The 14,794-nt window shown below is 39.9% G+C and overlaps 1 protein-coding gene across 2 annotated transcripts in view; it reads left to right on the top strand.

Moving 5' to 3' along the window:
* The window catches only part of PTPRD (protein tyrosine phosphatase receptor type D), a 2,140,771-nt gene that overhangs the window by 184,877 nt on the left and 1,941,100 nt on the right, over positions 1 to 14,794 (top strand). Inside the window, exons 1-3 of one of the 2 annotated variants that reach the window (XM_043546214.1) lie at positions 784 to 855; positions 8,214 to 8,260; positions 13,341 to 13,370. The gene's annotated coding sequence lies outside the window, so the exon portion shown is untranslated. Of the gene's footprint in view, positions 1 to 783; positions 856 to 8,213; positions 8,261 to 13,340; positions 13,371 to 14,794 lie in introns of those variants that run through there. The other variant, XM_043546218.1, reaches the window with a different exon arrangement.

Raw genomic sequence — 14,794 nt, 5'->3', positions numbered from 1 at the left:
ACAAGTGTTTCAGATGAACAAAAATCTAAGTTCTTATGAGGACTCTTAACTCCATTATTAAGAAAAGGAGTACTTGTGGCACCTTAGAGACTAACCAATTTATTTGAGCATAAGCTTTCATGAGCTACAGCTCACTTCATCGGATGCATACTGTGGAAAGTGTAGAAGATCTTTTTATACACACAAAGCATGAAAAAATACCTCCCCCCACCCCACTCTCCTGCCGGTAATAGCTTATCTAAAGTGATCACTCTCCTTACAATGTGTATGATAATCAAGTTGGGCCATTTCCAGCACAAATCCAGGTTTTCTCCCCCCCCCCCCCACACACACACAAACCCACTCTCCTGCTGGTAATAGCTTATCTAAAGTGACCACTCTCCTTACAACGTTACTATTACTAGCAGGAGAGTGGGGTGGGGGGAAGTATTTTTTCATGCTTTGTGTGTATAAAAAGATCTTCTACACTTTCCACAGTATGCAATCGATGAAGTGAGCTGTAGCTCACGAAAGCTTGTGCTCAAATAAATTGGTTAGTCTCTAAGGTGCCACAAGTACTCCTTTTCTTTTTGCAAATACAGACTAACACGGCTGTTACTCTGAATCCATTATTAAGGCTTGTCATAAATATAAAGGGAAGGGTAAACACCTTTAAAATCCCTCCTGGCCAGAGAAAAACCCTTTCACCTGTAAAGGGTTAAGAGGCTAGGATAACCTCGCTGGCACCTCACCAAAATGACCAATGAGGAGACAAGATACTTTCAAAGCTGGAGGGGGAGGGAGAAACAAAGGCTCTCTCTCTGTCTGTATGATGCTTTTGCCGGGAACAGAAAAGGAATGGAGGCTTAGAACTTAGTAAGTAGTGTAGCTAGATATGCATTAGATTCTATCTTGTTTAAATGGCTGATAAAATAAGCTGTGCTTAATGGAATGTATATTCCTGTTTGTGTGTCTTTTTGTAACTTAAGGTTTTGCATACAGGGATTCTCTGTGTTTTGAATCTGATTACCCTGTAAGGTATTTACCATCCTGATTTTACAGAGGTGATTCTTTTACTTTTTTTCTTCAATTAAAATTCTTCTTTTAAGAACCTGATTGCTTTTTCATTGTTCTTAAGATCCAAGGGTTTGGATCTGTGTTCACCTATGCAAATTGGTGAGGATTTTTATCAAGCCTTCCCCAGAAAAGGGGGCATAGGGTTTGGGGAGGATTTTTGGGGGAAAGACGTTTCCAAGCAGGCTCTTTCCTGGTTATATATCTGTTAGACGCTTGGTGGTGGCAACAATAAAGTCCAAGGGTAAAATAGTTTGTACCTTGGGGAAGTTTTAACCTCAGCTGGTAAAAATAAGCTTAGGGGGTTTTCATGCAGGTCCCCACATCTGTACCCTAGAGTTCAGAGTGGGGAAGGAACCTTGACAAGGCTGCATCTAAATTTGTGAGTAGAGGAGGACCAAATTCGTGAGATGGTCAAAATTTTCCAAATAGAGTTTTGACAACAATTTTTGTTGAAAATTTTATTTTCACTGACATCCAAAAAGTCTTTAAAATGTTCTGTTTTTGATGAGTTCTATTAAGTTCCCTTAATTGCTTTGAATTTAGCTCCAAAATGGCCACAACTCTTTAAAAGAAATTAAATTTTCCACCCCATTCTTTTCTTTTAGAAAAATATGCAAAAATATCTAAGCACTGAAAATATTTTAAAATGACCCCTTTATTAAATTTGCCGTACAAGTTAAGTTTGTTTTTTTGTTTTGTTTTTTTTGCCGCCTCCTAGGAAAACAGTTCTAGTCCCCTCAACCAAAAACACCATTACTTAGCAGACATAGGCCACTTTTTACCTAATTCATATAATTTCTCTTAGCTGCACTAATTAAAGCTAATTGAACTACTAGAATTCATCAGCTACTTCCATTCTCCAATGGTACAGAGAGCAGCTGCTCTGTAGCAGAACTGCAACCTCTGAGCCTCTCTGGCAATGTTGAAAAAATTTAATAACCATATTAAAGCAAACTACAAATACATTTATTTAGAATAAGATAAATTGATCAACAAAAAAACTGTAGGCCTAGATGTTTTTAAAGTACCTAGAAAGTAGATTTTAAAATGTTCAAATTTTGGCAAACAACTTGTACTTCCCTCTCCAAGTATAGTACATGACATAACTATGGGCACTAATTCTGCTTCTATTAAAGTCAATGGCAAAGCTCAAATAGACTTTGGTAGCTACAGGATGGGGCCTGTGGTCTCCATCATGAGCCACCTTACATGCCTGCCCAGTGGGATGAAGGTAGCCGGCTATCCACGTCATCCGTCTGTTCATGGTGGCGAAAGCAACACCACCAGGTGCTACTCCCCCTCCTGTGAAAGTAGGTGTAGAGGGGTGTGGAGTAAAGCATTTGCTACACACCTCTCCTTACTCAAATTAGAATCAAACACACCAGTTCGGTCCGATATTATCTTGGGATTTTGGAATCCCGCCCATATGAAATCTTACACTAGAATGAGACAGATTGTGACAACTTGTGTCTAGAGGAGCTGCAGCTAAAGCAGTGGTTAGTCAGAGGAAACATGCTGTTCCAGCTAGCCTATTTTTGAAAAAAAGAACACTGCAGTGAGAAATTTGTTAAAATAAGAGCTGTGCTTTTCTCTCTCTCTCTCTCTCTCTCTTTTTTTGACTGTCAGATTTATTGTCACGCAAAATATATTAAATATAGACTCCAGACTATCCTATAGTACATTGGAAATCAGGAAATTGATTCAAGCTGCTCTGTCTGTTCCCTGTGGTAGCTACTGTTCAATATCCACTTACAAGTGTTAAATTTCACCTTGGGTGGGATGCCAGGTGAATTTATAGTCTGTATAAACTAAAACGTACATTTAATATAAAAGTGCAGGTCAACATATCGACATTTCAGAAATTTTATGAAGATGCAAGCTGTTTATGGTTGGGTTGGAAAATGTGAAGGAGTCTTAGATTAAGCACTGTTATGAATATTAAGTCTCATTTACATTCTATTAGGAACGCTATAGTGACGTATTTAAATAGCTTGCCTCCCGATATTTCCTGCAATTTACTCAGTATTTGCTCATTTCCGATGTTAACCTGATGTTCAACTGATTCAGACAGCTTTTTGAAGTTACATTGATTTCCAGTTTGATCTTCCATTCAGGGGCCCACTGGAATGCTAAAGAAATGAGTCAGAACTAGAAGTTAGAATAATATTGCCGATAGAGATCCCCTTGAGGCAAGGTAGTTTTATGGAACTCTTTGCCACCCCCCTCCCACACACACACCTCAAATTAAGCAAACAGCGCACAATTATCCCACAACAAACATTTATTCATATGGTAATGACATATATCAAAATACAATAATCTCTTTCCTGGGTGCAGAGGTTTCTCAGGCAGTAGAACCAGTATGCTGTATAAAGAAGGACTGCGAGATGTCAGAATGGGAAAAGCTGACATCATGCTGGGGACAGGACCGGGTGGAGGGATCTTCACTGTGTGGCTCTTCCTATCTCACAGCCCACAAAGGACAGCAGTCTGCTCTCGCCATTCCTCTTTCCTTGTTCACAGCTGACTGGAACAGTCAGGCCAGCACTGTGCAGAACATTCTAGTCATACTGGTACTTACTCTGTAGCTACAGGTACGTATTAATTCTCTGTACTGGTGTTAGGGAGACAATGATGATAAGGCTTTTGAAATGGATAGTGCACAGGTCTATTTTCCTCCATCGTCTTTTAGTTTCTTTTGAAAAGCAAATGAACCTGGTGTTGATTATGTGGTACCCATAGCAGATGCATAGCCCTGGAGACTAAAGTATTTTATTTACGCCCATTACAAGTACCACATAGCTGTGTGAGCTTCCCTACATTGCTCCATCACTCAATCCTCAGTGCAAAGTGAGTCCTTGGCCTCTCTGCTGGGAAGGCATATAATAGTAGTATTCATGGTGGGGGTTTGTTTTTGTTTTGTTTTACTAATGTAATTAGGAAATATTAAGTGTTCAAGTCCTTGTTGGATTTTATGATTTGGACATTCTAACATTTAACGAATATTCAGAGGTATAGTCGGTAAAATATATTAAAAAAATATTTGATTAACTGAGCCCTTTCTCTGTTCACAAATCATTTCTGAGCCATCCCAGATTTCTGCTTTCCCTTTTTTAAAAAAAATCTTTGTATGTTCATTGGAAGCATACACCCAATAGTTTGTATGACTAAATTTCAGCATGCTTATTTCAACTCCATTATTTCTGTTGTGTGGTTAATCACCTAATTCACAGGGTATTGTTTTTCCTCACTGGTGTGATCACTGAAACCTTTTAAACAGCAGAATAATGAATAGTGAACGATACACTCCCAGTCTTAATTTTCAGACACACAATGATTTGTGCAAAAAATTGGCAAATGCTAGGATCACATTATGAATATGAATTCTTGTGAACAATTAATAACATGACCCCCGGAATAACAGAGAGGCAAATTCAACATGTTTATTTACTAAAGTAGTTGTCACTGTGAAATATTTCTACTCAGGGCAAGTCTACTTTACAAAATTAAGCCAACCTAAGTTACGTCAATGTACAGCCACCCCGGTCATTGAATTGGTTTTACATGTCCACACTATGCTCCTAGTGTCGGCAATGTAGGTCCTCATCAGGACAGCTTACACGGATTCAACTGCCAGTGTGGAGCATTCTGGGACAGTTTCTGAAAGGCAGCAACAGTCAATATAAGCAAGGCAGAGTCCATACTGACACTGCGTCAACCTAACTACATTGACTTAAGTGCTACATCTCTCACTCAGGTGAAGCTATTAAGCTGGTGTAATAGGCGAGTTACATTGGTGGGAGATACATTTTAGTGTAAATGCTTACAGAGTTAGGTCAACATAAGTTGCCTTATGTTGACCTAACTCTGTAGTGTAGACCAGGCCTCATAGTTGGACTGGCCAGAAAAGAAGGCACAACCTTTATTTTAACTGCTTAAACACTCAGTTCCATCTGAAAAAATCTTCTAGAAATATCTAGGTCACATTGGGCATGCACAGAATTTTAACAAGACTAATATATGAAGAACATGTCACCTCTTCAACTATTATCCCATACTAGTAATTGATAGCTACCTTTATAGATACCTACTAACTCGGAACTGGACTGATACAAGCCACCAGGCAATAGTTGGTTTCTGCTTAATGTGTCTGTGGCATGTTATATCTGTATGAAATTATAATTTTCTTGGGAGAGGGACCCTTCCACATGTTTGTACAGGGACGAGCATAATGTTAGCACTCTTGGAGCAGTGACCTAGAAGTGAAAAGTTCTATGTCCCATTATCTATAATCTAAGCTATCCAGTCCCTGTGGATGAGGATTTTTTAAATCACAAATAGCAGTGGGAGTGGGGAGTGACAACATATGTTCTGTCAAGTAAAAATATGTAAATACTAGGGAGGAAGCATCTTTGTGAAGGTGCTTGGTAATTGGAACTGGTGTGGGGCGCTCCAGAGATAGACATAAATTAAGTCAGGGTGATCATAACGGCCAAAACTTCTACTAGATCCCCTTGTCAGAAGGCAATAAGGAAGAATATACCTGACAGATGGAAGCAGTGGAGGCTCTAGTACATTGATGTCATTTTATTGACTCAGATGGTGATAGCAGTTTTCAGTGGAGGGCCCAAAGAGAACAATGCTAGTTCCTCAGCAATCAACCACAGCTTGGTGTCAGATGATCCTATTTCTTCTAGTGAAGTTGACAATTTCTCCAGGGAAATTTCAGGAAGTAATTAAGAGTCTATCTGAGAGGGAGGAGTGTGTCAGTTTTGAGTACATAAGGAGACATCAGAAACAAGAAAGTATTGGCTGCAGCAGGATTTCGGAGTTTCTCCCAGGGGAATGAAACCCATGGTAAGGTTTATGATATAACTTGTAGGGACTCACCACCAGTCTAGAAGTAAAAATTCCTTTAAGATCAGAGAAACTTTTACATTCTGGAATATTTCTTACGGCTAGAGAGTAGAGGAGCCTGTCTGAACAGCTATGCAGCAGTTCTGGCTTCATTTTTCTAAACTCCTCTCCCTACACACAATATAACTTACCGTCCAGTAGTGCCTTTAATTAGGTCAGTAAAACAAAAATATACTGTGTTTGGCAATAATAACATTTTGCTAATCTGTCAGAGTGAAATAGATAATGAAAGGTATAACCAACAGCTCTTCTAGACTCCATAATAAAGCTTCTTTGTTCTCACTGAGCTGAGTATCCAAGGAGTCTGAGTGCCTCCATTTTTAAAGGTGCAGTCTAAGAGAAGACCCAGAAGAGTACAAATGCTCACTAGGTAGAAGGTAAAGCTCCATAAAATTCTGCTTGAATATTAAAAGGGATGCTGAGAATAAAGATAGAGGAGAATAAAGATAGAGGATATGTTTTCCGTTCACTTTTTTAAAATTAGGCGTGCCTTCCAAGGCAGTGAGAAAAGGAATAGACCTTTTCAGAAGTACTTTAATCAGTCAGGTGATCAGGAATTAAAACACTATATATAGCGATAGATGGTTTGTCAACAATACCAGGTGTTATAGCCCATCTGTTTATAATATTTAAAAACACAGAGGAGTCAACACTCCTTTTATTCTGAACAAAAAGTTCATTTTGATATGTTACGAATCAGTGATTCTGTTTCTTGCAAGAAAAAACACTGAAAAGCTACTTTCTGACCAACCTGAACATCATTCCATATGGGATCATCCTCCCCCCCCCCGCGCGCACACACACACATTTCAGTTTGAGACTTTAAGTATTGCTGCTCATGGAGGCATTATTCCCCACACCCTCTCTGTCCCCCCACGTTAGTCATAGGCATGTGCAACTGTGTTTTAATGATGGATATCTGACTTCTGGGAGTTTGGGTTATATGAAAGCGTTTCTCATTCAAAGGGAATGAATGAATGTTCCAGAAGCTTTGGGCCAGACTCTGATCTCACTTACTCTATTGAAAATCAGGTGCAGCATACTGAGGTAAAACTGGTCTGAGAGGAGAAATAGGACCCTTTACATATTTGTTCATCATTACAGAGCTGATCCAAAGCCCAGAGTAGTCAATGGGAGTCTTTCCATTAACTTTAAAAGGCTATATAGCACTCCCTTTATGTCTGATTCTGCCAGCCTTACTCACATAATCCAATTCTGTGAGTAGCCCCATTGCAGCCAATGGGACTACTCACAGAACAGGAGACTACTCAACACAAGTAAGACTGCAATTCGAATCGATAGCAATTGTAGGCATTGCTTAGATTAGGGCGTGGGTTGTTTATGGTTTGTTTCGTTTTGTTTTTTTTAAAGGAGAACCTAATATGGCTCTTTATTTAGAAGAGAACAAGATAAAATTAAAGGAAAGAACTAGATAAATTCATGGAGGATAGATCCACCAATGGCTATTAGCCAGGATGGGCAGGGATGGTGTCCCGAGCCTCTGTTTGCCAGAAGCTGGCAATGAGCAACAGGGCATGGATCACTTCTTGATTACCTGTTCTGTTCATTCCCTCTGGGGCACCTGGCATTGGCCACTGTCGGAAGACAGGATACTGGGCTAGATGGATCTTTGGTCTGACCCAGTATGGCCATTCTTATGTTGTTTGGGTAAGAATGGATACTTACATTTTTTAAGAAGATTCTTTTTTTTTTCTAATTATATTTCTCTTCGGGTCCTAAATTATTTAACCATTTGCAGTTAAAGAATGTGAAGATGGAATGCTTAAATCACTTAAACTGATATCTTCTTTGGTTGCTATAGTGATTACCCATCTGTTTATAATATTTAAAAATAGTGATTCAATGTTCCTTCTTATGAGAAAAGGGATTACTAATTCATAAATACCAAAGTAATCTGTTTTCCCCCTTGATTTAATATATTGGAAAGATAAGGCACAATTTTAAGAAAAACAAGTGTTTATTCGAATCATATAGAAAATACTCTTTTCCCCCCACCTCCCCAAGACTTTCTGCATGTTTGCATTCTGTAAGATATTTTTCCCTATCAATAAACATAAGAAAACAAATCAGGGGAAATTTTTTTAAAGAGCCATCCTAAAGCTCAAAGTTGGGTACCAGGATAGTTGGCAAAGATGGGATTGTGGAAGTTGCATGGTGCTATTTTCCTCTCTGGAGTTAATTCAGCAAGTCATCACTAATGTATTTTAATATATTTGCAGGACGATTGCCTCCAGTTGTACCATCTCATCAGCTCTCACAAACTAAGGTGGGTCAGCTTGAGTAAGTAGATTGATGTGAGAGTTGTAAACAAAAGTGTTGGTGATTCAGCAAGTGGCATTCTTCCCTCTGAGTCAGTAGTGACCCAGTGATCCAGTCACTGTGGAACTAGAGGCTGTCTTTCAAATGAGACATATGAACAACATTCTGACTACTTGTGGTGATTTAAAGATCTCATGGAACACTTTTCACGCAACTAAACTTTTTTCTTTCTTTGCTCTCTGTTCTTGGGTCCTGGCTTGCAGGGTGTTACAATCACTTTGCTTCACTGCTCCTCTTCATGTTTCCTGTCTCTTCTTTCTACTCCCAATCCTGTTGTTCTATTTTTTAAGGAGAGACTATTGTGTTTTATCATGATTTGACAACTGTATTTAACTCCAGTACCTTGGCTAGATTCCAATCTTTGTACTTCATTTTGCATACATAATATTAATTATTTGTATTTCTAGTGCACCTGCCATCTTAGGATGTCAAAGTACTTTGCAGACTTCAATTACAAACATTAAGATACAACTGAAGTCTAGTCTGTAATGTCATCTGGACTAGCACTGGTTAATCATATTTCTCTGGAAAGTGCTAAGTTTGCCTATTGCACTGTATGAATATTTTTAGTTGTGTCTGTGAGATAGGGAAGTAAAATCATCCCCCCTTTGAAGACACACACTAAGTGTCCCACAAAAACACACAGTGAATGTGAGTTGTGCACAAGGTTACATAGGAAGTCTGAGTCCTAGAATTCAGGTCTCCTGATTCATAGTTCTTCTTTTTAACCATAAATCCACCCCTCCTTCCATATTCCTCCTATAATTTAAGTTAAGTTCAGGAGAGGAAGTGAAGTGTTGGGGATTATTCATGTGCCCATGCTATTGAAAGAAGTTGCCACATTTCACCTCCAAGGTGGCAACACTTTGATGATGGGTAAAATGATTCCTGTATTATGCAGACATGAAAGACTAAAAAGCTTAAAAAGACGGAGCTCTTTAAATCTTCTACTGTAAGGCAGGTTTTCCAGGCCTTGAATCATTCTTGTAGCAATTTTATGAACCCTCTCCAAACTTTCAACCTATTTTTAAAAACATCAATATCACAGCTGATTACTGTATTACAGTAGTGGTCTCACCAATGTCATGTATATGGACAGGAACATCCCTACTCCTCCTTGATATTTCCTTGCTTATATATAAAAGGGTAGGTTGCTATAATAGTTTTAGCTACTTCACCACACTAGGAGTTCATGTTGAGCTGGTTGTCTACAGTGGACCCCCCGAGTCCTTCTCAACATCAGTGCTTTCCAGGATATCTTCCCCTATTCCATACATATGACCTACATTCTGTGTTCCTCACTATATTATCATGTAATAGGCTGATTAAATGCACAGTACTGGATTGCACCCAGTGTGACAGATATAGCAATTTCCTACAATATCCTGAAAGACCTTTTGGTATTAAGTTGATGTATTGTTGAGGGCCAGATTTCATTGTAATTCCTTTATAGGAGAGATGTGACAAATTTTGCAACCCCATGCAGTGTCTTTCGGGCTCACTGTTTTAAATGAGTGGTTTATGTATGATTGTATTCTGCTTCATGAGGGATGGCTACCACAACTCCTCCAGGAGCTAAAAATGGTGGTGGCCATTAAAGCAAGTCAGCCAGGTTTTAATCCCCCCAGAAAGGTAACCATCTCCTAAGGAGGCTCACAGTCATCAGTTCAAACTACATTCTCCAGAAACCAACAGTCAAATAAAGAATTTTTGGATAAATAGCCTGAGTTGAAACTGACTCAGGGCCTTCTTTCTGATCCAGTATATGGCCCCAATATTTCTGGGAGGGGCTGGAAGGACTTTGGCCTACTGAGGCCCCAAAAAACAGATGGGTGATGTCTGGTAATCTTGTGGCATGTGAATAGGAATTTTTATTACAGGTTAGGAGGGAGAAACTCTCAGATCTCTAACCAAGGGAGTATCAGAGGGGTAGACGTGTTAGTCTGTATCTACAAAAATAACAAGGAGTCTGGTGGCACCTTAAAAACTAACAGATTTATTTGGGCATAAGCTTTTGTTGGTAAAAAAACCCACACTTCTTCAGATGCATAGAGTGAAAATTACAGTAAACAGTATAAATATTACAGCACATGAAAAGATGGGAGTTGCCTTACCAAGTGGTGGGGGGGGGTGGTCAGTACAAGCATAAATATACTGGCACATGAAGAGAAGGGAGTTACCTGACAAGTGGAGAACCAGTGATGACAAGACCAATTCAATCAGGGTGCATGTGGTCCACTCCCAATAATTGATGGGGAGGTGTCAATACCAAGAGAGTGAAAATTGCTTTTGTAGTCATCATAAACAGGTCGAATTATGAACAGGAGGCTGCCAGGCAACTCTCCAACAGCACATTCTACAGGCCACTATCCTCCCATCCCACTGAGGAGTACCAAAAGAAACTATACCATCAGCTCAAGAAACTCCCTGCAATAGCACAGGAACAAATCTACACGGACACACCCCCAGAGTGCCGACCAGGGGTATTCTATCTGCTACCCAAGATCCATAAACCTGGAAAGCCTGGGTGCCCCATCATCTCAGGCATTGACACTCTTACAGCAGAATTATCTGGCTATTTGGACTCTCTGTCCTCAGACCCTACGCTACCAGCACCCCGAACAATCTTCAAGACAGCACGACTTCCTGAGGAAACTACAATGCATTGGTCATCTTCCTGAAAACATCATCCTGGCCACTACAGATGTAGAAGCTCTTTACACCTATATTCCACATGAGGATGGACTACAAGCTGTCAAGAACAGTATCCCTGATGAGGCCACGGCACAGCTGGTGGCTGAGCTTTGTGACTTTGTCCTCACCCACATCCATTTCAGATTTGGGGACAACTTATACCTTCAAGTCAGCAGCACTGCTATGGGTACCCACATGGCCCCACAGTATGCCAATATTTTTATGGCTGACTTAGAAAAATGCTTCCTCAACTCTCGTCCCCTAGTGTCCCTCCTCTACTTCCGCTACATTGATGACATCTTCATCATATGGACCCACGGGAAGGAGGCCCTTGAAGAATTCCTCCTGGATTTCAACAATTTCCATCCCACCATCAACTTCAGCCTGGACCAGTCCAAACCAGAGATCCACTTCCTGGACACTACAGTGCAGATAAGTGATGATCACATAAACACCACCATATACCGGAAACCTACTAACCGCTATTATTACCTACATGCCTCCAGTATATATCCAGGACACATCACACGATCCATTGTCTACAGCCAAGCCCTAAGATACAACCGTATTTACTCCAATCCCTCAGACAGAGACAAACACCTATAAGATCTTTATCAATCATTCTTAAAACTATAATACCCACTTGGGGAAGTGAGGAAACAGATTGACAGAGCGAAATGGGGTACCCAGAAGTCACCTACTACAAGACAGGCCCAACAAGGAAAATAACAGAACACCACTGGCCATCACATACAGCCCCCAGCTAAAACCTCTCCAGCACATCATCAATGATCTACAACCTATACTGGAAAACGATCCCTCACTCACAGACCTTGGGAAGCAGGCCAGTCCTCGCCTACAGACAGCGCCCCCCCCCCCCAACCTGAAGCAAATACTCACCAGCAACTACACACAACACCACAGAAATGCTAACCCAGGAACCAATCCCTGTAACAAACCCTGTTGCCTACTCTGTCCCCATATCTACTCTAGCGACACCATCATAGGACCCAACCACGTCAGCCACGCTATCAGGGACTCATTCACATGCACATCTACTAATGTGATATATGCCATAATGTGCCAGTAATGCCCCTTTGCCATGTACATTGGCCAAACCGGACAGTCTCTATGTAAAAGAATAAATGGACACAAATGAGACATCAGAAATGGTAACATACAAAAGCCAGTAGGAGAACACTTCAATCTCCCTGGACATTCAATAACAGATTTAAAAGTAGCCATCCTGCAACAAAACAACTTCAAAAAAAGACTTCAAAGAGAAACAGCAGAACTACAATTCATTTGCAAACTTAACACTGTTAATTTGGGCTTGAACAGGGACTGGGAGTGGCTGGCTGACTACAAAAGCAATTTTCACTCTCTTGGTATTGACACCTCCTCATCAGGTATTGGGAGTGGACCACATCCATTCTGATTGAATTGGCCTGGTCATCACTGGTTCTCCACTTCTCTTCATGTGCCAGTATATTTATGCTTGTATCTGTAATTTTCACTCCATGCCTCTGAATAAGTGTTTTTTTACCCACAAAAGCTTATGCCTAAATATATCTGTTAGGTGCCACCGGACTCCTCATTGTTTTTAACCAAGGGAGTAGACACCTGAGAGGCTGGGAGCCTAAAGCAGGAGCACTTGGTGACCCATGAGGAGGAAATACAGGAACTGTTAACCTGAACTGTGTGACACCCAATTTAACATGCAATCCAGATCAATATGTATAAGTGATCTGTTTTTAGCAATATTTACCATTCCATCAATCTCTGCATCATCTGCAAACTCTATCACAATTATTTTATATTTTCTTCCAGATAGTTGATAAAAATATTGACTAGCATTTGGCCAAGAACTGATCCCTGTCGGGCACTCCACTAGAAACACTGCCATTGGATTATGATTCCCCGTTATTTATCAAGATCTATCAGTTACCCAGTTTTTAATCCTTTAACTATTAAACAAATATTTAATTAAATGTTTAATATTAAAAACAAAATGGACCCCTCATTTTCACGTGAAATTTGGCATGTGTGATAAAAAATGTTTTCCTCGATGTAAAAAAGCCAAATCCTTTGTTATGCATGGGTTTTTGGGCTACAGGAAATGACTGATACTGGGGACTTTTCAGTGATGGTAAAAAATCCCATATATCTATTTCATGCATATTTGACTTTACAGTCAGTTAGCCATGTAGATGACCCAATAACTAAAATGTGGATGGATTTAAAGTATCAATTGAATAAAACATGACTCTTTGATTTAAATGGTTTAATAATAATGATTGTTGTTAATAATTTGCACTTATATGGCTTTTCAGGTAGTGATCTTGAAGCACTTGACAAGGTAGGTAAGTATCATCATTTCCATTGTTCTAATGTTAATCCCAAAGGGTGCATCATCTGTCACTAACTGTGCAGTATAAAACAGTTCATTTTGTTTCCTTTCACACACCGTGGAAGCAGAGCACAAAACAGTCCCTTTGGCGTGTTCATCAAAACTGTGATCTGGCTGATTAAAATGAAGAGATCCTGGCGTTTGCCTTTTATCTGCAGTCCGTCATATCTGTATGATTTGAATCTCATTAACACTGTTTCCCATCTCTCTTTAGAATTATTTCCCATTTTACAGGCAACTAATTAAACAGACACAACTTGAAGTATGGTGTGTAGATTTCTTGTGTAAATGTCTGTGAAAACATTTGGAACGTCTTACTAGTATTGTAGTCTTCAAGCATAATTTGAAGGCATAGTGTACAATTTGGTGCTGTTCAAAATTGCATTCCTTTTGTGTGAAAATCTGATACTATATATTTTTGAAATGTACCTATGCCCCCTATTTGATCTTCTCTCCTCTCCTCTCCCTTTTTCTGATCTCCCTGTTTGGAATAGGTTTTGGGGTTTTTTGTTTTTTTTTTGCATTTGAATTTTGAATTCCTCTACATTACTCTAGCTAGTTTACTTCCTGTGCTTCATCACCCTTTAATCTCAGTTCTTATTTGAATTTTTGTTACTTGTCCTGCAGGCTGCTGACTATAAATACAATATTTGTCAGCTTTTTTTATTCATATCTTTTTGTCAATCTGTTTACTGTAAGCTCTATTGCAGTTGTCCATGAAATACTAGGTGCCAACTTTTTTGAGTAGTCTGGCCACAAAATCATAACAGCAATATAAACTTTTTCCAAACCTGGTGATTATTAATAATTAATATGATCTTACAGTGATTAAAATAGAGCAAATAGAAAACTATTTTATGACTAAGTTGTCCCCCAATGATCCATTCACAGAGGGAACCCGCTACATGTGAATTCCTCTGCCTTCATGGATATAGGGGAAGTACCAGCTTCACATCATCATGCCCCTCTGCTGGGATTCTGTGAGAGGAAATGCCTGAATTCTGAGGGGCAGGAGTGGGCAGAGCTGGGGAGAGTCCATTCTCTGCAGTATTGTCCTTTGCTGGGCACCCACATTTCTGCAAAGAAAACAATGGTTCACGTTTCTTTTTGCCCCATCACTTGAAGCTGAGAGGTCTCCCAGGTGAAAGTACAGGCAGGGCACAATAATAGTGTGCTGAAAGCAGGACAGGGAAACCAAGGGTAAGACGGAATTGCTTTTCCAGCCATAAGTCTGAACACAATGGTGCCTCCGCTGGGACTTCCTACAGGTGGAAGAACCTGTGTGGAGGCTCGTTGTCACTTCTGTTTTTTGTCATCTCTGTTCAAAGCAAATAATCCTGGTGAGGGGAATCACTGTAAACTTCCTCCTATGCAGCC

The sequence above is a fragment of the Chelonia mydas genome, chromosome 5 (genome assembly GCF_015237465.2).
Source record: "Chelonia mydas isolate rCheMyd1 chromosome 5, rCheMyd1.pri.v2, whole genome shotgun sequence".
Lineage (NCBI taxonomy): Eukaryota > Metazoa > Chordata > Testudines > Cheloniidae > Chelonia > Chelonia mydas.
This window is presented reverse-complemented; position numbering and strand designations above follow the sequence as displayed.